Source organism: Ovis canadensis, chromosome 8, assembly GCF_042477335.2.
Source record: "Ovis canadensis isolate MfBH-ARS-UI-01 breed Bighorn chromosome 8, ARS-UI_OviCan_v2, whole genome shotgun sequence".
NCBI classification, from domain to species: Eukaryota; Metazoa; Chordata; class Mammalia; order Artiodactyla; family Bovidae; genus Ovis; species Ovis canadensis.
The window spans coordinates 71,171,538-71,198,302 of NC_091252.1; positions in this window are offsets into that span (position 1 = coordinate 71,171,538).

Here is a 26,765-nt window from a genome sequence, read left to right on the forward strand (position 1 = left end):
CTTTCAGAATTTTCCACAGTTTATTGTGATCTGCACAGTCAGAGGCTTTGGCGTAGTCAATAAAGCAGAAATAGATGTTTCTCTGGAACTCTCTTGCGTTTTCCATGATCCAGCGGATGTTCTTAGACAAGGAATAAGAAGAGCCATGGGGAAGATAACCGAATAAGTAAAGAAAGATCATGTGGTTTGATTGTTGCATTGTCTGAAAAAGCATGACCAAGGGGAATGTATTAGTTCTGATTACAAATCTGAGGAAAGTTGGTTAAGAAAGATAGTTGTTGAAAATACTTCACTGAGAAGGTGAAATACTTATCTGTCCATTCTGGTCTCAATTGAGGCTTTCTGGATGTACATTGTTAGTGCACACATAACTTCTTGGATCTACAGACTGTCCACTTCCATGTATCATCTTGAATGCTGCCTATGTACTTTTAGTTTAAGGACATATACAGTTCCTTCTGTCCATAGTTCATCAGGCACTCTATCAGATCTAGTCCCTTAAATCTATTTCTCATTTCCACTGTATAATCGTTAGGGATTTGATTTAGGTCATACCTGAATGGTCTAGTGATTTTCCCTACTTTCTTCAATATAAGTCTGAATTTGGCAATAAGGAGTTCATGATCTGAGCCACAGTCAGCTCCTGGTCTTGTTTTTGCTGACTATATAGAGCTTCTCCATCTTTGGCTACAAGGAATATAATCAATCTGATTTTGGTGTTGACCATCTGACGATGTCTATGTGTAGTCTTCTATTGCATTTTTGGAAGAGGATGCCATTACCATTGCATTCTCTTGGCAGAACTCTATTAGCCTTTGCCCTGCTTCATTCTGTACCTCAAGGCCAAATTTGCCTGTTACTCCAGGTGTTTCTTGACTTCCTACTTTTGCATTCCAGTCCCCTATAATGAAAAAGACATCTTTTGGGGGTGTTAGTTCTAGAAGGTCTTGTTGCTGGGAGAAATATCAATAACCTCAGATATGCAGATGACACCACCCTTATGACAGAAAGTGAAGAAGAACTAAAGAGCCTCTTGATGAAAGTGAAAGAGGAGAGTGAAAAAATTGGCTTAAAGCTCAACATTCAGAAAACGAAGATCATGGCATCCAGTCCCATCACTTCACAGCAAATAGATGGAGAAACAGTGGAAAACATTGGCAGACTTTATTTTTGGGGGCTCCAAAATCACTGCAGATGGTGACTGCAGCCATGAAATTAAAAGACACTCCTTGGAAGAAAAGTTATGACCACCTAGACAGCATGTTAAAACGCAGAGACATTACTTTGCCAACAAAGGCGCATCTAGTCAAAGCTATGGTTTTTCCAGTAGTCATGTATGGATGTGAGAGTTGGACTATAAAGAAAGCTGAGTGCTGAAGAATTGATGCTTTTGAACTGTGGTGTTGGAGAAGACTCTTGAGAGTCCCTTGGACTGCAAGGAGATCCAACCAGTCCATCCTAAAGGAAATCAGTCCTGACTGTTCATTGGAAAGACTCATTGTGAAGCTGAAACTCCAATACTTTGGCCACCTGATGTGAATAACTGACTCACTGGAAAAGACCCTGATGCTGGGAGGGATTGGGGGCGGGAGGAGAAGGGGACGACAGAGGATGAGATGGTTGGATGGCATCACCGACCCAATGGACATGAGTTTGAGTAGACTCTGGCAGTTGGTGATGGACAGGGAGGCCTGGTGTGCTGCAATCCATGGTGTCACAAAGATTGAATACAACTGAGCGACTGAACTGAACTGAACAGTTCCTTAGCTATGGGAAACGTGTGTATCCACAGTACAAAATGCTCCAAGGCACCAACAGAATATTAATAACAAATCAAAAGGCAAAATATTTTTTAAATCCTAAGGGAAAATTCAGAGCGAAGAAACTTTGCAAATCAAATTTAAAGGCGTAAAAAGCATCAACATAAAAGGTAGGGTCTGAAAAGGTAAAATGGGCTCTCATTAGAAATCATTTATAACAGTGAACTGTTTGAGGAATTTCCCCATCCTTGCCTTGTCATGCTCTGTTTTCTTTGAAAAGGCAGAAGGTGAGGTATGGTGTCAGTGGTTTCTTAAGGAACCTAAATCTGGAAAAACTCTGAGAAGACAAGAGTAAAATAATCTAAATGAAAATCATTTAAGCCATTTGGGATCCTTATTCTTAGGAGGGGTAAATTAGAAAATCATAAGAAAAACATTTTCCCCCCTCATCTCAATATGTGTGTAAGCCTGCAGGTTATTATCATCTTGGAAAACTGGAAAACTGGACAGTCACACAGCAGTGTTGCCTTTATATTGGGCCACTGATTTTGCACACTATTCCATAAAAATCTGTTAGCAGTTTTGAAAAAATTACACTGAGAAGTCACTTGTACTGATTAACTTTTTATGTAATTTGACCAAAGATAATTTAGGAGACTTTTAGCTCCTAATTTTTACTTGAACCAGGAAAGGTTGCAATGTGATTAGTCATTTTCTCCTTTTTTTTCCTTATATACTAATTTTTGTTTCTAGGGTATAATTTAAATAAGCAAGAGTTACTTTGACTCTGGTTGAAATGCATATAATTACACTGATATGACTGAGTTTATAGCCATGTTGTGTTTAGATAAATAATTGAATAGGCATTAATTCTTTTCAAGTAGAATGCTGAGCAACAATTAGCCCTAATGGTTTCCCATCACCACTATGGTAGATTATACCTTCCTAAAACGTCTACACCAGTATATTCCATCCAACTACTTTCCTTACCATGGAATGCTGGCACTCCTCCACTGAGAGATAGGGGGTTAAATAACCCACTTAAAACTAGGTAGACCTGTGACTACAGTGGATACAACATTACATGTCTTTTCTCCCCTGCCATAAGAGGGGATACAGCTTCCACATTTATCCTCTTGGGATGCTCATTCTTGGACCTTAGCCACTTACTGTATTGCTGTTCACTCACTCAGTTGTGTCCGACTCTTTGCAATCCCATAGACTGCAGCATGCCAGGCTTCCCTGTTCTTCACCATTTCCTGGAGCTTGCTCAAACTCATGTCCATCGAGTCAGTGATGCCATCCAGCCATCTCATCCTCTGTCATCCCCTTCTCCTCCTGCCCCCTATCCCTCCCAGCATCAGTCTTTTCCAATGAGTCAACTCTTTGCATGAGGTGGCCAAAATATTGGAGTTTCAGCTTTAGCATCAGTCCTTCCAAAGAATACCCAGGACTGATCTCCTTTAGAATAGACTGGTTGGATCTCCTTGCAGTCCAAGGGACTCTCAAGAGTCTTCTCCAACACCACAGTTCAAAAGCATCAATTCTTCGGCACTCAGTCTTCTTTATGGTCTAACTCTCATATCCATACATGACCACTGGAAAAACCATAGCTTTAGCTATACGGACCCTTTGTTGGCAAAGTAATGTCTCTGCTTTTTAATATGCTGTCTAGATTTGTCATAACTTTTTTCCAGGGAGCAAGTGCATTTTAATTTAATGGCTGCAGTCAACATCTGCAGTGATTTTGGAGTCCCAGAAAATAAAGTCTGTCACTGTTTCCATTGCTTCCCCATCTATTTGCCATGAAGTGATGGGACCGGATGCCACGAATTCAGTTTTTTGATTGTTGAGTTTTTGTTTTTTTTTTAATTTTTATTTTTACTTTATTTTACTTCACAATACTGTATTGGTTTTGCCATACATTGACATGAATCCACTACGGGTGTACGTGTGTTCCCAAACATGAACCCCCCTCCCACCTCCCTCCCCATAACATCTGTCTGGGTCATCCCCGTGCACCAGCCCCAAGCATGCTGTATCCTGCATCGGACATAGACTGGCGATTCGTTTCTTAGATGTCCATCAGCAGATGAATGGATAAGAAAGCCATGGTACATATACACAATGGAGTATTACTCAGCCATTAAAAAGAATACATTTGAATCAGTTCTAATGAGATGGATGAAACTCGAGCCAATTATACAGAGTGAAGTAAGCCAGAAAGAAAAACACCAATACAGTATACTAACACATATATATGGAATTTAGAAAGATGGCAATGATGACTCTGTATGCAAGACAGCAAAAGAGACACAGATGTGCAGAGCAGACTTTTGGACTCAGAGGGAGAGGGAGAGGGTGGGATGATTTGGGAGAATGGCATTGAAACATGATTGTTGAGTTTTAAATCAGCTTTTTCACTCTCCTTTTTCACCTTCATCAAGAGGCTCTCTGATTCCTTATTGTAAAGACATCAAATAGCCACATAGAAAGACCATGTGTCTGAGTTCCAGCATTAGCTTTAGCTAAGTCTCAGATGACAGCCAGCATCCACAACCATGAGGCTCCAGATGATCCTGGTCCCCAGCCTTCCTGATGCCCAAGCTGATGCCGAGTGGGATAGAGAAAACCTATCCTCACCAATCCTATTCATATGGCAGATTTCTGAACAAAAATAAATGATATCTTTGTTTTGAGCCGATAAATTTTGAAATGATTTGATATGTAGCAACAGATAACCAGAAAATTATCAACCTAAAAATATTTCACTGGGAGATAACAATAAATGCTTCAATGTTTTAAGAAAGACTTCCATGTACCAACAGACTGATAACTCACACAAATGTTAATGATAAAATTAATGTTCAGCACTCTCAATTATGATAATTTGTATGATAAAGAATAAAAGTTTCAATGGTCTATTTTAAATAAGGTTTGGGTTTAATAAGCACCTTTTAAATAAGGTACCTTGGGTTGATTTTTCTTTTTTTTTCTTGGTCACTAGCCACAATTCTGAAAACTGCTTCCTAGGTATTCTATGAATAATCACAAAAGAGCTTTTTATTCCATTTTCATTGATATTTTATACTAAAATTACCCAGGAAGGCTAGTGTAACAAGGCCTCGTTTTTCTAATTTTAAAATATATATGATGAAATTCTGTAGTCTCCACTCTTTAATGTGTTACCCAACACATTAATTGCCTGAAAGGTATTAAGGAACAAATGTTTTATTCATCAGTGTGTGCGTATTTGAAAAAAAAAACACACACAACTCAACAAAGAAACATTTGATGAAATGTCCCTTTCCCAAGTAATTTAATGTGAGTCATTCATGATTTTTTTAATATTATTATGTTATTACATTTTAATTATGCTGATAATTGATTCAGGCTTAACTTAAAGACTTTTTATTCCTTAAGTCATTTTCTGAGTAGCAAAAGAAAAAGAGGGCAAGAAATTAAGCAAGGTGCCACTCTCCATGTCACTAAAGTAGTCCTAGTTTCAATAACACACAACATTCTCTAAAAGAAGTTTAAAATTTTAGTAAAGTCTTTAAGAATGAATTATTCCCCTCCAGGTGTTTTAGACCAGGCAAAATGTTAGTCAACATTTTTCTCACACTCAGAACATATTAGTGTACACATATCTGTTTTAATGTACTGGAAAGTATAGGAAAACAATAAAAAGCTTAAGAGGAAAATGATATTGGAAATTATAATTTTTAAAAACTGCAATTTGGTTGGCAAGGCCAATAGGAAGAGCCAAACATAGACTGAGCTTTATATTGGCCCCTCTTCTTCTCAGCCCTGAATCCAGGAATTTAACTTGATGGATTCTGAACTGCTTGTACATAGAGAGACTTTGCCTTCTGGCTGGCTCTTTCTACTTCAGGTAAAGAACCTTTGAGAGTATACTAGTGTTCAAAGAGGGAGTAGTCCCGGGGGAGAGAGATATTTAAAAGCAGTTTTTGCACTTTACAATAGGCATCCTAGAAAGGTGGTAAGTGGGGAATGTTGAAAGAATCTAGATTGTTATGAGCTATGGTCGGACTGAATTCTGGAGTCCTTCATGTCACAGCAAATTTACATCATTTAACTTGTATATCAAAGAAACTAAGTATAGTGGTTTATTTATCAATAGAAGCCATGGCTAGAGAAAACTTTGTCAAGGAGAAATGCATGGAAAGATTCCTTTGCAAAGTAGTGCAAGAGAAAAAATAACTGTCACGTAGAAGCTCTGGGTCTTGTCCAGCTCACTAATCAAGAGTACCCATGAGTCTTATGCTAACTCACTTTACCCTTGTTTGTTTTAAACAGATTTTATTACATGACCTCTAAGTTTCCTTCCAGTTTTACATTTCCATGATTTTTGATTAACAATACCAGGATCTGTCTGTTTTCTTTTTGGCCACACTGCATGGCTTATAGGATCTTAGTTCCCTAACCAGGGATAAAACCCAGGCCCCGGCAGTGAAAGCACGAAGTTCTAACCACTCGACCACCACAGAATTCCCAGCATCTGTCATTCTGCCATCTTTGAATGTAAAAGGAAGAAGTACATATACAGTGTTCTTCACTAGATCTGACAATAAGAGCAAGGTTCTAGCTTTAATGCTGATATGATCTGTTCTCTCCTTAAGGAACTCCTTATAGATTATAGCATATTATAGCTATATTATAGATGCTGACTTCCACGTGTAGAAAGCTGTTTGAAACGTCTCATCCTGACATCTACCTTGATGATTATTTCATTTTTATGACCTCAACATGTGACTTGCAAGATCTCAGTTCTCTGACCAGGGATTCAATCTGGGCCAAGGCAGTGAAAGTTCAGAATCCTTTTTTAGAGAATTAGAACAAATAATTTCACAATTTGTATGGAAATACAAAAAACCTTTAATAGCGAAAGCAACCTTGGGAAAGAAGAATGGAACTGGAGGAATTAACCTGCCTGACTTCAGGCTATACTACAAAGCAACAGTCATCAAGACAGTATGGTACTGGCACAAAAATAGAAACATAGATCAATGGAACAAAATAGAAAGCCCAGAGATAAATCCACACACCTATGGACACCTTATCTTTGACAAAGGAGGCAAGAATATACAATGGAGAAAAGACAATCTCTTTAAGAAGTGGTGCTGGGGAAACTGGTCAACCACTTGTAAAAGAATGAAACCAGAACACTTTCTAACACCATACACAAAAATAAACTCAAAATGGATTAAAGATCTAAATGTAAGACCAGAAACTATAAAACTCCTAGAGGAAAACATACACAAAACACTCTCTGACATAAATCATAGCAGGATCCTCTAGGACTCACCTTCCAGAGTAATGGAAATAAAAGCAAAAATAAACAAATGGGACCTAATTAAACTTAAAAGCTTTTGCACAATGAAGGAAACTATAAGCAAGGTGAAAAGACGGCCTTCAGAATGGAAGAAAATAATAGCAAATGAAGCAACTGAAAAATAATTAATCTCAAAAATATACAAGCAATTCCTGCAAAGACAATTTTTTTGGATTAATTCTCTTTTCTAATTTTTAATTTTGTATTGGAGTATAGCCAATCAACAATGCTGTAATAGTTTCAGGAGCACAGCAGTGACCTAGCCATACGTATACATGTATCCGATGAGGACAATTTAAACAGCTTTTCAGGAATAGAATGAAAGGCCTTAAGAGATAGTGAATTTCCTATTACAGAGGATATCCTATGGGAAAAATTATAAAATATTTCTTCATATTGGAAGAGATTGCACTAGTTGTCTTTTCAAAAACTCATGCAACTCGGGTTTGTGATTCAATTTTTAATCAAATAGCAAGCTAAAGCAAGAAATATTTTAAGTGAATAATAGAGACTGAAAGAAAGTAATAGAGGTGTAAATGGGGAATTAAACAGAAGATAAACTATGGAATAAGAAAAAACAGAATCAGTAAAGAAATTTAGCCAGACATAATAAAGCATTTTGACCTTCAGGAAGATAGTTGGGACCTTGAACCGGAAATGCAACTGAAAGTTGACAGATTAACCAGAAGAGAAAGGGGAAGAATCAGAAAGTCGATGTGATGCTTTAGAGGAGGGCTGTTAAGACCCAGTGCTAAAGGTACTTCAGGCACTCAATAACTTTGAAAATGTAACAATTTAGTGGGAAAATTCTAAATGGGCTCAATTCTTGACCATATATTTTTGCATAACATTGCAATACATACCCAAGGGTTGCATGGAAGGGCATAGTGGGAGGTGAAAAGTTGGAAGAAGTGGATAGAAAAGAAGATGTGAAGAATTTGTGTGGAGGTGAAGGAGAGAACTTTTCAAAGGCCCACAGATAGACACAATGGCTTTATTTTTCCACCAAGCAAAAGAGAGTTATTTTCTGACAAATAGGTAAAATCTAAGCCACCTACACATTTTTATTTGTTAAAGATTACATACTACTTAAAGAGAAAGGTGTGCTCACATCTCCACATCCTGGTCAAACTCCAAGTCAAATCATTTCATTTTCTTTACCTGAACCCTCTGCTGCTTACTTGAGGGAAGTCATACTTCACTTCCTTAAAAACTCATAAAACATGTCTGGAGTTTTTCACACCATTATACTATAAGGTAGACCCTTAGAGTTCTAAAAGTCCATAAATTCTTTATATCCCTTAGAAACACTCATTAGATTTAGGTTGTCAACATTTTTTCCCAGCAATAACATTTTGGATCTTTATTTAGTTACATATGTCTTTATTATGTTAGTAATATATGTTTTGAAGGACTGATGCTGACAGAGGATGAGATGGTTGGATGGCATCACTGACTCACTGGACATGAGTTTGAGCAAACTCCAGGATATAATGACAAACAGGGAAATCTGGTGTGCTGCAGTTCATGGGGTCACAAAGAGTCGGACACGACTTAGCAACTGAACAACAACATTATATGCTTATGGAATATCGCGGTTAGGAATATAATTTAATATGATTATTTTCATTTAGCAAGATGGCATATTTCCTAAAATTGCATGATAAAAAGCAACTTTCAACTTTTCTTGTATTTTTTCATGGTTTTCTTTGGAAGGTTTTTTATACTTGCCATAGAAATGCAAGAAAGCATCAACTTCTGCTTGCTTCTTCACTTTATCTCTCAGTTGTCAGCTTTTCTAAATTCTCTTTCATATTAAGGCAAGACCTAACTTGGTTTGGTTATTGGAAAATCCTAGCATTAGAGGAGGGTGGAAACTTGGCCCAAAATCAATATACTTTCATGATAACACTCTTTCAGCCTCGTTTTGGTGGATTAATCTGATAACCAGAAATAAAGGAACTACTTAACAATATGACAGCTTACTATCTAGTTTGTGTCACATGTCTGAAGTGTAAAATTCTATCACCCATTGCGAGGATAAATGTCATATCTTGAAAAGACTAATCTTGTTCAACGGATGCACTTTTAAAATGCATAAATCTACTTGAAAACCAATCTGATAACAAAGACATGCCTGCAGAAGGATGATTCAGTTGTATCAATGTACTTGTCACTTAGAACTCACCCCCAGAAAAAATTATGTGATGGGGTTGGGTGGGTGTTAAAAGCATGCAAAGTCTTGATAATAGGAAAACATTAGCCACAAGATGAAAAGAAGAAACATTTAAGTTCCAGGCAAAAAAAATTGTCTAAGAAGGTTTTTAAGACTTTATTACATGAGCACAAAGAGACAAACTCTTCAATTTGCCTGAAAAATTAAAATCTTTAGAAACTTTGGCCGTTATCTTTAAGATTGAAGTTAAACATATTGTCCTGACTCATTCTTAAATGATATGCTTGAAATTGGGAGTAAAATTCTCCTTTGCTTCAAACATTACAATCAGTTTTGAATTCTAGTAAGAAGGAAAACTCTCTCAGAAAATATTCTCAATCTCCCCACCATTTCCCAGTTTCCCCTATTTTCTTGTCCCTGAATCTTTATTTATTTGTAAATTTATTATAATTTTATTTGTAGAAGCCATTGGTCAAGTCCAATAGCCTATAATCAAAAATAAAGATCGTTTTCTATATAGTCATTAATAATTTAATAGGGCACTTTATTTTAACTATGTACAATTTCACATGAGAAACTCTTCCTCTAAAATTTAATTAAGCAAGTTTAAGCCAGAAACATTTTTAAAATTTCACAAAGGCCAGCCCTAAAAAGTCACATTTTCCTAATAATTTCAATCCCCCCTCAACCTCAGAAATCATATCTGTGCATGCATAGTCAAATAAGGCTATTATTATTTGATGTATTCATCAGAGTTCTTTTATTCCCAGAAAATTTTTTTTTAACTATAGAAAATTATGATCTCTATTTTTACTTTGTGAATGGCTAATTAATTGCTCATCATCTGACTTTTTCACATCTATTTGACTTCATTTTACCATTTTACTCTGATACTAGGTGGCAGGAAAATAAGTTATATTTTCTTCCTTGCCTTCCTTCATTCCTTCCTTCTTTACCTTCTTCTTGCTTATTACTTACTCTAGTTAAGAACTTGGGAGTTTAACTAAAGCACTTGATTTTTTTGCTTTTTAATATTTTTGTTTTGTTGGTTATTATGTGTTTGTGCTTATTTCTTTAGTCTAATTAGAAATTTGATTATATAGATCTGTGGAAAATTCACGTTCTTCTTATTATATTTATAGAGTAACATCTCACTCTAACATTTTCAAGAATTTTATTAGAAAAGTTCACATACAGAATAATAACAGCTGTCTATTTCTATGTTCATATAAAGTGCAAACATAAAAAATATTCAATGAATTAAATACAATGCTTTTTAAATTGTATTTTAGAGAACTGAGCAAATAATATTGATATTTTATATTTGAGTTTTTTAGGTAAAGCCAAAACATCTGATTTCCTCTTTGAGATCCTAAACCTCTAAATTCTTTTATGAACCCTAAAATGCTAGTATTATCTCAATTTTTTTTATTGACTGAATATGAGTCAAGATATTATTTCTTTTTAGGGCATGAGACCTTCAGTTTTAAACTGGGCTTTCTAAAACCAGATGCCTAAACCTTAAGGTTTAAGTATCTAATCATTGGAATCTTGGTCACCAGAAAAATCAGTGAAGTTCAGTATTTTGGGAAAAGAAAAAACACATTCACTCATATTTTTCATTCATTTATTGAACACTTACTATTTGATAAGCCTTTCATTAGAAACCAGAGATACAAAATGAATTAGGAAAAATACTATAAAACTGTAGGAGAGGTCAATCTAGAGAAAATAATATTGTCATTGAATATGAACTATTTTCAACCTGGAATCCTCTTCTCCAGTCCCCGTTCTCTCCACTCCTCACTTCGCTCACAATGCTCCACATTGCTCCTTCGTTCCATCCCACTTTCCATCTCTTTTTCAATACCAATACCTACTTCTCTTTCAGGTTTCAACTTAAACCTTGCTCCTTGGAGATGAGGAAGACCTCCTCCTACTCCATACACATAGATATGTGGGCTATAAACTCACAATTTTCCCTTATAATAAAACTCAGGCCTTATGCCAACGGGGACCTTCCCAGACCACTGCTGCCAGTGCCCCCATCCCTGTGGTGAGCCCCTGCCATCCCATGCCTCCACAGGAGGCAACATGAGCAGATGAATATCAGCCTAGGAGTGCTTAGCGTTATTTCATCTGAAATATATGCTTAGTTTTGTTCACTACCTTCCAATCCAGGTTACTCTGGACACCCTTAGGCGCCCCCCCTTTTCCCAGAAGATGTCTCTGCAGCAGATCATTTCCACCCTTTTCTCTTGAACCTTGGTTTTGGCCTTCATGGAGGTCCATGATGATTGTGGCTGAGGATAAGTGGAGGTGAACTCTTTCCTCAAATTATTTTTCCAAAGGGGAAGAGTCTTTTTCCTAAGACAAATTTTGATGCAAGCTGTAGGTTAATATATTGCCAACTTCGGAACTTCCCTGCTGCTCCACTGATTGAGAATCTGCCTGCCAATGGAGGGGATACAGGTTCAATCCCTGGTCTTGGAAGATCCCATGTGCTGAGGAGCAGCTGAGCCCATGCAGCCGCAACTAGTGAACCCATGCTCTAGAGCCCGTGAGCCACAACTACGGAAGCCCTCAGGCACCTAGAGCCTGTGCTTCGCAACAAGAGAAGCCACAACAGTGAGAAATCTAAGTACCACAACAAACAGTAGACCATACTCACTGCAACTAGAGAAAGTCCATCTTCGCACAGCAACGAAGACCCAGTTCAGTCAAAAATAGATAAGATAAAACAAAAATTATTAAAAAATAAAACTCAGCAGTTTTATTATACTACTTGCTTAAGGTCTGTCTTTAGATGTTTAACACAGAAAACATCCTGATTATTTTTTTTTTCTCTTGCTACTATATCCTTAACACCCTGCACTTTTTCAGGCTCATAAGTACACAACAAATACTTTTTGAATGAACAAATGAGTGAAAAGATGAAATTCAACACCCATAAAGAAAAAAGTGTTAATTTAACAAATTGGTTGAGTAAAATAAAAAATATTTTTAAAGCAAAGATTAAAACATGATAGTATTATGACCTCAGTGCTATAACTGTGCTGTTCAGAGTTCATACGCACTTTCAAGTCTTTCCACAATACGTTACAGCTAAGTTCTACAACTCCATTTTTACTACTTTCTGATTCTTAGTTTTAGATTATAGAACTGTCAAATTATCTTGAAAAGTATATATTCACATATAATTTTTGCTAAATGAAAGTTAGCAATGAAATAATAATGTACATTTCTGTATATTTATTCAAGATAAAAAAAAATTAATTTTTCATTTTTTATACCATGGAATGCCTCTTGTCCTAGTGAGTAACATAATACATTGATTTCCTAATACTGTCAGAACTCCAGTTGAAATCACTAATATTTAAAAGCAATTGTCAAAACTATGTGTACCAATTATAAAGCAATTATCTTTCAGCTCCAAATCTACCCTTTCTGCTCTATTTTGTGATACTGGGCTGAGACTCTGCAAAGCGCATTTCTCCCTGGCCATCTGGCTCCCTGCTGGGCTCAGCCAATAGGTGTTAGAGGAAGGCAGCAAGGTTGGGGCTGAAAAAAGGGCTTGCTCCTTCCTGTTTGCTTCCTGTTTCATTGGTGTTGTCTCAGCAGCAGTCTCTCAAATTGGCAGAGGCAATGATTCCTGTCTTGTCAGCCTCAAGGTGTCCGCACATTGGTACACCCAGAGGCCAGTCAGGAAAACAGAAATCACACCAAATTAATGAAATAAAAGATTGAATATGTATTTGTTGTTTTTCAGTCACTAAGTGATGTCTGACTCTGCAACCCCATGGACTGTAGCACATCAGGCCTCCCTGTCCTTCACTATCTCTCAGAGTTTGCCAAAACTCATGTCCATTGAATTGGTAATGCCATCCAACCTAGAAGATTGAAAAAGCAGAAAGGAGACACTGAGATAAAACAGATAAGCACCCCCAGGAAGTAGTTGCCACCCAAAGGCTAAAAGAAAGAAGTGGTAATTATCAGAACCTAAATGCTTAGAGGAAGGACCCTGCAGAGCCTCTGTGGAGAGTCTTGCCTGGTTGGTGCTGAAACCCAGAAGAAGGGGTTCAGAGGAAGGGGTTCATGGAGCTGGGAGTTGGCCATGAAAGTTGGGCTGCTATCTGGTTGGCAGAATATACAGAGAAAAATATCTCAGTTTGAGCCTAGACTGTGTCCACTATTGTGATTCAAAAGTGCCTAGGCATCTTTACTGAGCTTTTGAGACTGGCCTAAAAGAAATTATTTCAGTTGATATATTTATTTGTTAGTTTGCTTTTTTTTTTTTTGTCTATTTCTTTGTTTTGGCTCAAGGAAGAGAAAATAGGTTTTAATGATCAAGTGGCCAGTGAGAAAGACTGGAAAATAAAGAATATGCAAGCATTCAATTCTCAGCTTGGTCTCTTTGACAAATATGGAATCCTGTAAGGAGAGAGAAACTGTAAACAGGATTAAGAGATCATATTCATGAAGTCCTTGTAAAATGCAAGGCACTAGGGATACCTCTTAGATTTCCGCATGGCAGAGTGTATCACAAACTGCAGGCAAGGAGTTCTTTGCCCCCCAATTTCTGGCAAAAGCACAGTGCCACAGTGGTGTGATAAGAGCTAAACTGCATATGGTGAAGATCAGCACACAGTGGTGTCACTGCAATGCTGAAAATCAGAAAATGCAGGGGTCAAATTTAAAGATAGAGCTCAGAAGGGAAGTTCTTCCACAAATGTCAGATTCTTCCCTCATTATTCTCTACTATACAAAGAGATTTTGAAGTAACATTTTGATTTCTCAGAGAGGCATTCTTTAGATAGCTATTGGCTTTTTCAGCTTAAAGCACAAACTCTTGTATGAGGTTCAGAAACCTTTGTAGAATTCTATTGATAATACACATAGCTGGTGTGAAATTTTGATTTCAGTTCAAGTGTGCCAAATTAAATTAGACATTACTAATTATGCAAATTAGAGACACAAATCACAAATATTTATGCTAATTTGTATCATGCTTGTATGTTTTATTTTGAGGAGGGCATTCCTTCTCTGAGAGTCTCATATAAAGAATCCCAAGAGTCAGTAGCTTCCATGCATTAAATATGTGTTTTGCTATGAAAAGTAGCATGCTAAAATGTTTGAAAAAAAAAAAACATGAAAGCTGTGCCACAAATTCTAATAATAAGTTTCCTTTAGGACCTTTTAGTCTTAGATTAGATGAACTAAGCCTTTATAGATGCTCTTCATAGTCTCTTCAGAATTTTTGTTAATTTGAAGAATATTAAACATTAAATTATGCTTTGGGGTATACACAAAAAGACATCAAATGCAACGGAACATTTTAAAACATTATGAAACATCACCATTCCATATGCTGAAAGGCATATTGCAGAATTACAATGAATTGTTGGGGGGTGTTTCACTACAGCACTTTTTATGCTAACAATGATATATAAGCAGACAATCTGTTCAAGACTTCTGCCTACCCAATTACTTACTCTCTAAGTCTAATATAAACATGACACATTTACTTCTGTGAACAGCAAGTATTTTGCTACAGAAAGAAGGTGTTTGTAAGCATCGCCACATGGTCCTTGAGACATCTAAGTATAGTAAGACAGGCATTTTAAAAGAATTAGAACACAAAGGCAATGTATAGACTAAAAAGAAGCAGTGTTTATTTTTGCTGTTTAAAAACATTTTAAGAATTTGTACACTGCTTTCAACTTAAGACACAGAAGGTATACGGCATAAAAAGTAATTCATTTTTTTACATAATAAAAACTCCCTGACTGAGGTTAAAAGTATACCTCAACCCACATACATACACACATGTACACACACACACACACACACACACACACAGACCCTCAGCAAAGGGTAGAAGCTTAACTAGTTGAAGTCACTGAAGGAAATCACTGACTAATTTCCAACTTATCACTAAGCTACCCAGAGGCTTTGCTGTCTACATACAGTAAAATATATAAACCTTACAGAATTAGTTTGAAAAGCCATTCAACAAACAGACAGCAGTAGCAACACCAATAAATCCTTGGATTTCTAGATTTCCACAGTTGCTTTATTATATTATCTTAAATGACCAATTTCAACATCAAGATTATAATACACACAAAGAAACAGGAAAGTATGGCTCATACACAGGAAAAAAACTGGTCAATAAAAACTGTCACTGAGGAAACACAGACACTGAATTGCCTAGACAAAGACTTAAATCAGCTATTGTATGTATGTTTAAAGAACCAAAGGACTAATACTAAAGGATTACAGAAAAGTATGAGAAAGATGTTTTCTCAAATAGATAATATTAATAAAGAAGTAGAAATTATAAAAAATAAACCAAAGGTTTATTCTGGAATTGAAAAGTACAATAACTAATGAAAATTCCACCAGAAAGGCTCAATGTCAAATTTGAGCTGACAGAAGAAAAAGAAAAAGAATTAGAGAAGAATCAGTGGACTTGAAGATAAATAGATTGAGATTATCCAGCCTAAAGAACAGAGAGGATGAGAGAATGAAAAAAAAATAAAAATAAACAGAACCTCAGAGACCTGTATGACGATATCAATTTCACCAAGATAAATATAATGGCAGCCCCAGTAGGAAAGGAGACAGAGAAAGAAGCAGGAGGAATATTTGAGCAAATGATTGTTAAAAACTTTCCAAATTTGATGTAAAACAATCTGCACATTCAAAAAACTCAGTAAATCCCAAATATGATAAACTCAAAGATATCAAAGTCTAGACAAATCATTGTCAAACTGTAGAAAAATAGAGAATCTTGAAAAAGAAAAACAAGAGAAATGTGAACTCAATATTTACAAAATATCCTCAATAACTATTACATTCTGACCACTAATCAGAAGCTAATAAGTCCAGAAGGCAGTATAAGAATATTTTCAAAATGTTTTAAGAAAAAGACATTCAACCAAGAATTTTACATCCAGTTAAACTATACTTCTAAAATGAAGAGAAAATGAAGACACTACAAAATAAACAAAGTCCAAAAAATATTAAAGGTAGACCTTCAAGCTGAAATTAAAGAACACTAGACAATAATTGAATCCACATGAAGAAGTAAAAGTACCAGTAATGAAAAATACATGGTTCAATAAAGAAGATTATATACATGCATTTTTCGTGATTCTTTTTTTCTCCTATTTGATTTAAAAAGTAACTGTATAAACAGCAATTATATAAATGTATTGATGGGTTTATAATCTCTAAAGATGTAATTTGTATGACAATAGTAACGCAATGGAGAGGAAGGAAACAGAGCAATATTGGAGCAAAATTTTTGCATACTATTGAAATTGTTACTCTTAATACAAATAGATGGTTTTAAAACTTACATGCTAACAATAATCCCAAGAAAACCACTAAGAAAATAACAAATATTATATATGCCTATAGGAGACCTAGGTTCAATCCCTAGGTTGGGAAGATCCCCTAGAGAGGGGGTCGCTACCCACTCCAGTATTCTTGCCTGGAGAATTCCATGGACAGAGGAGTCTGGTGGGCTACAGATCATGGGGTCACAAAGAGTCAGACACAACTGAGCAAATAATACTTCCACTTCACTTTTTAGGCTATATATAGTATATATGTGTACACTCACAATAGGGAATTAAAATCTTACATAAGACTCTACCAATTTAACATAAGAGCAAGTGATTATTATTAAATTCCATTCAACATTTTTGCGTAATGTGGAAAAATTAAACCGCTGAGTTCTTATTTATCAAGATGACCATAAAATTCATCATTGAAATCAAAGTAGCTTTAAGAGTGAGAGAGGATATTATTAATAATTATGTAAGGACAAAAGGCATATATAGGAACTGTCTCTGGCTAACTAGTATGTAAGATCACCCTACTTTCTACTTTTAAGAGAAATGTTTATGTATTTTAAACAATCAGTTTCATTGTCCTGTATCAAACATCCTTTGATATTCATGTCTGACTACTAACTTATAAGGCAAAATGACTCTGTTTTAACAATCTAGCCATCTGGTTATGATAAATTACTTTTAGTGATTTAAATATGGCTACTACCACCAAATAATTATTTTGCTTGGGGTTGTACAGGTTATAGATCAGTTTGAGAAAATACTTTTCTAAAGTTTTCATTATACAGGTCTTGCAATAGATATAGCTAAACTCACCCCTAAGTAAGACTGCTATTGTCATCTGCTGTTTTCAACTTGTTTACTGCTAATATAAAGGTATAGAATTGATTTTTGTATATTCACCTTTTTATTCTACAACCATGATAAATTCACTTACTTGTTCTGGTAGTTTTTAATAGATTCATTTTACCCTGTCATACAAGGCTAAAATTTTAAAATATTAATGCTTGCTACTGATAGGATGTATCCAGTAGAAAAATGGTATTTGAAGAAGCAAATTATAAACATCTTTTTGGAAAGCATTTTGATATTACATGTATTACATATATATGTATATATTACATATATTTTTAGCTCAACAATCTCAAAGATGTACAAAGATATGTAAAAAAGATGTTGATTGCAGCTCTCATTTATAGTGATAGGAAATTAAGTAGATGCAACCAATAGGTGAGTAGTTAAGTGGTGGTATATCCACCCCTTTCTTAAAAATTTTAAGCTAGCTTAAATGAGTTTCTCAGACAAATGGAGAAAACCTATTTCATCAAAAGACTGCAAAATACTCCAGTAATATTTCATTTCCACATCCAGTTATGTATTTACTGAAAAAAATTTTCAAGATCTATTACTATTCAGTGAAATCTTTTTTATTCTTTCTTAAACCTTGCCTTGCTATGAGAAGATATATTCACAGGTATTTATTTCTTTTGAGTTAGCATAATGGACATGCAATTTTTTATTCAATTGCCAGTGAATATTCCCATAAACTTATTCAGTAGGACTTACTCAAATACAGGAATATGTTTTGACCTGTTGTTAACTTAAAAAAAAAAACCTTGTATTTATCACTCCTCCATCATTAATTACTTAAAAAGGAAACAAAGCAAAGAAAATTTGATTCTGATAGATCATATGACAATGATTTCCACATACCTCCTTGTACCGCGTTTTTTATGCACACTTTTAGTGTTCCCATGCAATCTGAATTCATTCATCATATCACTGCGTATCATATTAAATGCCAGTTTTTATTGCTCCATAGACTTTATTGCCTTTTGAAGAAATAAACAAATACTTTTCAAATAAAAGTAAAAGACGTGAAGTTAAGAGGTGTTATGGTCAGGTCTTCTGCAAGGTCATCAACAGCAGAACATGGTTATCTTCCCAAGACTTGACATATGAGAGACTGATTTACAGCAGGTTCTTGGAACAACTACTATCTGGACAACCTGGCAGAGAAAATGAAATAAAAGACATGAAGAAGCTCAAAAATAAGCCATTTTTGCAAAGTCATTAACTGCAGAGAATGATGTGTGCTCTTATGAAGAAATTATTTGAAACATCCAATGAAGGGAGGAAGCCAGAATCAGTGGCAAATGTTTCAAAGTGGGGCTGAGAGAGGGTCACACAGAATGGATTGGGGAAAACAGGCTGACTGTTTCTTTTTCTGTGTTTTAAAAATCTATAATTTTAATGAAATCCCTTTTGCTTTTTTCTTTACCTAATATCCCCTTGCCTGAAATGTCCTTATTCTGCTATAGTATCCTGAATTTCTCCAGTTAAACTCAGCTCTCAGAAATATTGTACTTCCTCACCTTTTGCCACAAACCAAAGAATTCATATAAGAATAAACTGAAAATTAATGCTAAGTACATTTTTTAGAGATAAATAATGTGGTCAGAAATCCCAGACTCCAACATACTCTTATAAGAGCTCAAAATTGTTAGAACTATCTGTGTGGCTAATAGTCAAGTAAACTTCAGTCTAAACACCAAAAATATTAGCTTGGTTTCTGCTATGAAGGAAATATACAGTAATAATTTTATTGAGTGTTTTCTATCTTAAGATTAGTATAGCCAGCCAATGTTAGCCTAAGAATGAATATTTCCTTTAATATTTTGGAAATTTTATTTATAGCTGTTCAACCTTTCATTTATTTACAGGGAAGATCCTAAATAAATATTTACTGAAAATCAATACATTTTATCTATAATGTAACAACCATGAAAACATCCTAATTAGAAGAAGTATTTACAGTGTTAGTCAAATTAGGAAACTACAGTTTGATGAAGAGTGGTAAAAATAAGTGAAAGAATAAGTGGGTGAATAGATAGACAGCAGTGTCTAAAATTCAGTCTTCACTCTAACCAGCCTTCTGAGACTAGAATGTTTGTTGCAAATTTGAAGCACGGTCTCCAAAAACAAGACCAAAATTAATGAAAACTCTTGTAAACTTAGTGGAGATAATACAATCTTCAAAATAAGTAGAAGTAAAATCACCTTAACTCAAGTGAAGTGAAAGTCACTCAGTCGTATCTGACTCTTTGTGACCACATGGACTATACAGTCCATGGAATTCTCTAGTCCAGAATACTGGAGTGGGTAGCCTTTCCTTCTTCCAAGAGATCTTCCCAACCCAGAGATCAAACCCAAGTCTTCTGCGTTGCAGGTGGATTCTTTGCCAGCTGAGCCACAAGGGAAACCCAAGAATATTGGAGTGGATAGCCTATCCCTTCACCAGAGTATCTTCCCAACCTAGGAATCAAACCAGGATCTTCTGCCTTACAGGAGGATTCTTTACCAACTGAGGTATCAGGGAAGTCCCTAACTCAAATATGCCTTTTACTAAAATTTATGTATTTTTTAATCTTTTGCCTTATTATAACTCTGGGATCCCTGTTGCTCAGCTGATAAAGAATCTGTCTTCAATGCTGGAGACCTGGGTTCAATCCCTGGGCTGGGAAGATCCCCTGGAGAAGGGAAAGGCTACCCACTCTATTATTCTGGCCTGGAGAATTGCATAGACTGTTTCAGTCCATGTGGTTGGAAAGAGTCGGACACAACTGAGCAACTTTCACTTTCGCTTACTATGACTCAAAATATAATGAGCCACATATAAACAAAACACGAGACAGTAAGGTATCTAATGCCTTTTTTGTGACTTTTTATTTTGTACTGGGGTACAGCCAATTAACAATGTTGTGATAGTTTCAGGTAAACAATGATAAAATCTCTATGTAGGAAATATTTTGCCAAGAAAACCCTAAGAAAGAATAAGAATCTATGTGATAGAATTTTGGTTGTCAAAGTGAAAATTGTCCATGATAAATAAGAGGTGGAGCATGATGTTTACAATCCATTTTTTAAAACTGTAACGTTGGTATATATTTTTCACAAACAGATTAAGCCAGGCTTTAAAATTACTTCCAGTTAAGCTCTTGGCTTAGGCCCGGGGCTTAATTTCAGTAGATCTGCTTTATCCTTCCTTGGGACCTTCAGGGGAGCTTAGCACATAACCAGAGGAGGGTGTCTGGGGTGATTTGACATCCCTGGCTCACCCCTTGCCAAAGTTACCCATAACTACAGACAGACAGACTGAAGTGCTGCTGCACACTGACTCTAAGGACGGCCTGATCAAAGTCACCTAATTCAGGCTGATGCCTTAATGTGTCCTGTGTATGCAATCATATGGTAGAAAAACAACTTCAGCTGCTTTCACTTTACTTTCGCAGAGGTAGTTCTTTTAATGCATTTTCCCTTTTTGTTATGTAACAATTTCCTCTGGGTTGGCTGGGTTCTAAATATATTTTGATTTTGGTAAAGTTTCTGAACTTTGTGTTTCTATATTACAAACCTGTGTCTGTTACTACTGTTGTGGTTCTACACTCTGGACTTGAATGTCTCAAAGATAATCATAGTAAGTCAATATCAGTGGCTCTGTTTAAAATATTGCATCAGCAGGAACTCAGAACAGGTAACTTTCACTTGAACATCCTAGACTCTCAGAAATCCTTAAAGACCTTTATATTTAAAAGATGTCTTTTTTTTAAATGTCATCTATTTTTACTTAATTTCAGCAGCATATGAAAGAAGATAAGACTTTTAATATGAATCCTATCACTTGAATATTATGGTTACTTCAATGCTAAGACTAGAAAAAAAAATTAGTCTGATACTTGGAGACAGCATTAAATAATTTATTCAAAATTCTTATGCATAAAGACTAGAGTATGGGGAAAAAAAGAAATAAAAATAGTTTGAGCATAGTAGAAAGAGTGTAGGCTTTACAGCCATACATAGACATGAAACCCTAGGTAAGTGCATCTATGTATAATATATATACATACAATACATTATATATTATAATTATATTTTATTTCTTTCACCAAAAATTTCTGACATTCCATACACAATTGCATTCCACTGCTACTGCTAAGTCACTTCAGTCATGTCTGACTGTGCGATCTCATAGATGGCAGCTCACCAGGCTCGGCCGTCCCTGGGATTCTCCAGGCAAGAACAATGGAGTGGGTTGCCATTTCCTTCTTCGATGCATGAACGTGAAAAGTGAAAGTGAAGTCGCTCAGTCGTGCCCGACTCTTAGCGACCCCATGGACTGGAGCCTACCAGGCTCCTCCGTCCATGGGATTTTCCAGGCAAGGGTACTGGAGCGGGTGTCATTGCTTTCTCCGTAAGTTCCACTGCTTTAGTATAATAATGATTATGTGGTTGTGTGTGTGTTTATGTGTGTGTGTGTGTGTGACTGTTTTTCCTTAAGGGAATTTTCCCTCTATAAGCCACGTGGCAAAGGGACAAGACAGAACATGAGTCACCGTGCTCATGGAAACAAGCAGCCAGACACGAAGACAGACGGCGTCACAACAACTCAAGAAGCTGGCAGTTTTGGGACTTCTAAAGTAGAATAATTTTTTTTTTTTTAACTAGGCAAACCACAGCTACTTGTGTGGTTGGTGTGTACCTAAAGGCCATGCCTCTCCTATCATATGATCTCACAGAGAGCTGGGGTGCTTCCAGCAAGCAGGTGCCAACGGTCCCTGAAAGCCAGTTTTTAAAAGAGACCAAAGAAGGGTCAGAAAGACACCTCCAGCTGTTGTCCCAGAGTGACACACTTTTAAAATCACAAGAAATCCAGGTTTCCCAGGAAATTGGTATCAAGTCTGAACAGAAATTCCAGTACACAAACAGGCAATTGATCCACCATTTATCTTTATTGAGCACCTCCTGTAACTGTGCACCTTTCCATGTTTGTTTATTTAAATCCCACTGTTTCTTTCAATCTCAGTGAATCATCATTTAGTAAGGACTTTCCTTCTTTCCCTGAAGAGGTCATATCCTCCTTTTATACGTGCTGGAAATGCTATTTATCTCACCTTCACAGCTCTTACCCCAGCTGAATTTTACATTTACATTCTCTATGGTTAACATCAATTTCCTCCAAAAGTTGTAAAAACCATGAGAGCAAGGGACTGTCCCTTACTTGAGTCACCTCCACAGTGTGTAACAGGCACTCAAAATAAATTTGTTAACAATTGCAGATCTTTCTGTTCCCTGTAGTCTTGCACACTGTTAAGGGAATGGCTCAGTTGACCCGGTGTGGGGTCAGTTGGGATAACGCAAGTAAAAATTGAGGAACTCTGTGTGTTTCTTCCTTTGTGAGACGGAAATCACCCACACCAGTGGTGAGCTGATAAGCCAGCTCCAAATAAGTAAATAAACAAACAAACCTGCTTTGCATTGTTTGCCAGTTTCCCCAATATAAAGAATCCTACCATATCCAGTTTCAGGTCACCAACATGAAGTCAGAGAAGTTGAGTAGGGAAAAAATGAACACAAGCAGTTCTCATGAGCCAGTTTGAACCGGTCCCGGTCTACTTCTGCCTCACACCCAAGGACACTCTTGATATTCTTAAATATTGCACTGTTGCTTTGGTTTATTACATCTATAGACGAAAGAGCAACCTACAACCCTTTGTTCTCTGGTAGCATGCAATTAGAGAGCTCATGGAATATAGTCACATGCAAATGATTCACCAAGAAAAGTCAACACCATTGGGAATGAAATGTTAACTTTTTTTCTTTTGAACTTTTTACTTTGTATTGGGGTATAGCCAGTTAACAGTGTTGTGATAGTTTCAGGTGAACAGTGAAGGGACTTAGCCATACATGTACGTGTATTCATTCTCCCCCAAACCCCTCTCCCATCCATGCTGCCACATTAACATTGAGCAGAGTTCAATGTGCTATACAATAGGTCCTTGTTTTTTTATCCATTTTAAATATAGCAATGCGTACATAACTATCCCAAACTTCCTTCTTCCCCCATCCCCATTAACCATAAATTAATTTTCTAAGCCTATGAGTCCCTTTCTGTTTTGTAAGTTCATTTGTATCATTTCTTTTTAGATTCCTCATAGAAGGGATGTCATACACAATTTCTCTTTCTCTATCTGACTGGCTTCACTCAGCATGACATTCATAGTCAGTGCTGTTGCAAACGGCATTCTTTCATTCTTTCTTATACAATTTTATTCATTTATTTTTGGCTGTGCTGGGTCTTTGTTGCTTTATGGGCTTTTCTCTAGTTGCAGTGCATGGGCTTCTCATTGTCGTGGCTTCTTTTGTTTTGGAGTATGGGCTCCAGGGCACGTGGGCTTCAGTAGTTGCAGCACATGGGCTCAGTGGTTGTGGGTGCTGCGCTCTAGAGCAGTTTCAATAGTTGCGGCACATGGATTTAGTTGCTCCAGAGCATGAGGTATCTTCCTGGATCCGGGATCAAACCTGTGTCTTCTGAATTGGCAGGCAGATTCTTTATCACTGAGTCCCCAGTGAAGTCCTATTTCATTCTTCTTAATGGCTGGGTAATTAGAATGCTAATTTTTAAATCTTCATAGGATTAAAATTATAGTTAGGATCCTGTGTGATGGATATGGATTCACATTTAAACTATGTAGAACCGGTGATTTGGGAACATGGATTCTTTGTTTCCATTCAGTTCAGTTCAGTCGCTCAGTCCTGTCCGACTCTTTGCGACCCCATGAATCGCAACACGCCAGGTCTCCCTGTCCATCACCGACTCCCAGAATTCACTCAGACTCACATCCATCGAGTCCGTGATACCATCCAGCCATCTAATCCTCTGTCACCCCCTTCTCCTCCTGCCCCCAATCCCTCCCAGCATCACAGTCTTTTCCAATGAGTCAACTCTTCGCATGAGGTGGCCAAAGTACTAGAGTTTCAGCTTCAGCATCATTCCCTCCAAAGAAATCCCAGGGCTGATCTCCTTCAGAATGGACTGGTTGGATCTCCTTGCAGTCCAAGGGACTCTCAAGAGTCTTCTCCAATACCACTGTTCAAAAGCATCAATTCTTCTGTGCTCAGCCTTCTTCACAGTCCAACTCTCACATCCATACATGACCACTGGAAAAACCATAGCCTTGACTAGACGGACCTTTGTAGGCAAAATAATGTCTCTGCTTTTAAATATGCTGTCTAGGTTGGTCATAACTTTTCTTCCAAGGAGTAAGTGTCTTTTAATTTCATTGCTGCAGTCACCATCTGCAGTGATTTTGCAGCCCCCTAAAAGAAAGTTTGACACTGTTTCCACTGTTTCCCCATTTATTTCCCATGAAGTGATGGGACCAGATGCCATGATCTTCGTTTTCTGAATGTTGAGCCTTAAGCCAACTTTTTCACTCTCCTCTTTCACTTTCATCAAGAGGCTTTTTAGTTCCTCTTCACTTTCTGCCATAAGGGTGGTGTCATCTGCATATCTGAGGTTATTGATATTTCTCCTGGCAATCTTGATTCCAGCTCGTGCTTCTTCCAGCCCAGCATTTCTCATGCTGTACTCTGCATATAAGTTAAATAAGCAGGGTGACAATATACAGCCTTGACATATTCCTTTTCCTATTTGGAACCAATCTGTTGTTCCATGTCCAGTTCTAACTGTTGCTTCCTGACCTGCATATAAGTTTCTCAAGAGGCAGGTCAGAATGTTACTAATCTAATACAAACAAAGTAATGTTTCCTCTATAAACAGGCTTTGTTAGGGCCCCAATAAATGGGAGCAGAAGTATTGAAAGAGAAATTGGAAATTTACATAAACGGATGCTCTTTTTCACATTCCTTATTTATTTATACACAGTTGAACCAGCTAATTCTCCTTAGGTTTTGGCAGGGCCTAATATTTTAATTTTCAGTCACATATTTATGCTAACATTTATTGAGCAATCACATGTGTTGAGAAAATCTATAAGGATTTAGATCCAAATTATGGTTCATTTTAGTTACTTGCAGCCCTCACACAAATATGACTGAAAATTAACATTGATTTTTGCTAAATAAAAGTCCAGGAGCCAATCATCTATATAACTATTGCTTTCTTAAAAGCAGTTGCCTTGCCTATGTATCATGATATTCCTAAAATTTACCAGAGCCATTGGAGGTTTCAATAGCCTCCACATTAGCAGGATTGGAGGAGAATGATGACTATAGTCAATATCAAGTAGAGCTAAGTCCAGACTGCTGGGAACAAATAAAGCCTAGCTCGCAGTAATGGGATATATGCCTCCTGGACAAACTCAGGATTCAATGTGATATGCTGACACATGTTGAAGCCTCTAGCACAGTTTTGGCACAGGTACGTACTGTGCCATTACTGTATTAATTAAATCTTCCATTTAATTAACTATAAACCTAAATATATGAAACAAGACCTCTGTAAAAGATTTTAAGGTTGAGAATATATTTTATAACAGGCACAACATTGAAGCAGTAAAGGGGGGGATATGACAATAGAGTCTTTGATGTTGATAGAAAGTCAAACTGGAAAATATTCATCCTTCAGAAGCTCAAATCCACCCACACTGGAAATTGTCACTAACGTACTCTTGCCCAGGAATAACACATATTCTGACTGATAAAGCTTGTCTTGTTCTTTCACTGTTAGATAGAAAGAAGGCAAAAAGCAAAGAAAGGACAACTTTCAGTTCTAACAAAGCATGTTTGATATACATTTGGAACTTAACAGGGCAGGAAATGCTGAACTAATTCAGACCCTAAAACAGTGAGAATTTACATGGTTCAGACTTTACACAGTCTAGAAAATCATTACTCTTCTGTAATTCTGTATTTTAAGTCTCCACAAGGACCATCTCTTGGCATTGCATTATTTTATATCCATTCTGATGGATTAGACAATTTCCCTTTCACCTAGTTGCATTGCTTGACTTGTGATAAAATCTCCTGGACATATCTCAATAATAAAGCATAATATGGTTGCATATTCCTTGTGATAATTTCCTTTTTGGGGTCCTGTAAAATACTAGTTGTTGCTTTGCAAGAAAATATGAAGCTCGGTCATTTCTCAAAAGACAAATTATTGCTTTACCCAATGTGATAAGCAGAATAATGACCCTCATGGACATCCAAGTCCTAATTCCTGGAAGCTGTGAGTATATTAGATTACATGGGGACAAAGGGGACTTCACAGATGTAAAGATTAAGAAGCAAAAATGTAAAGATTAAGGGTA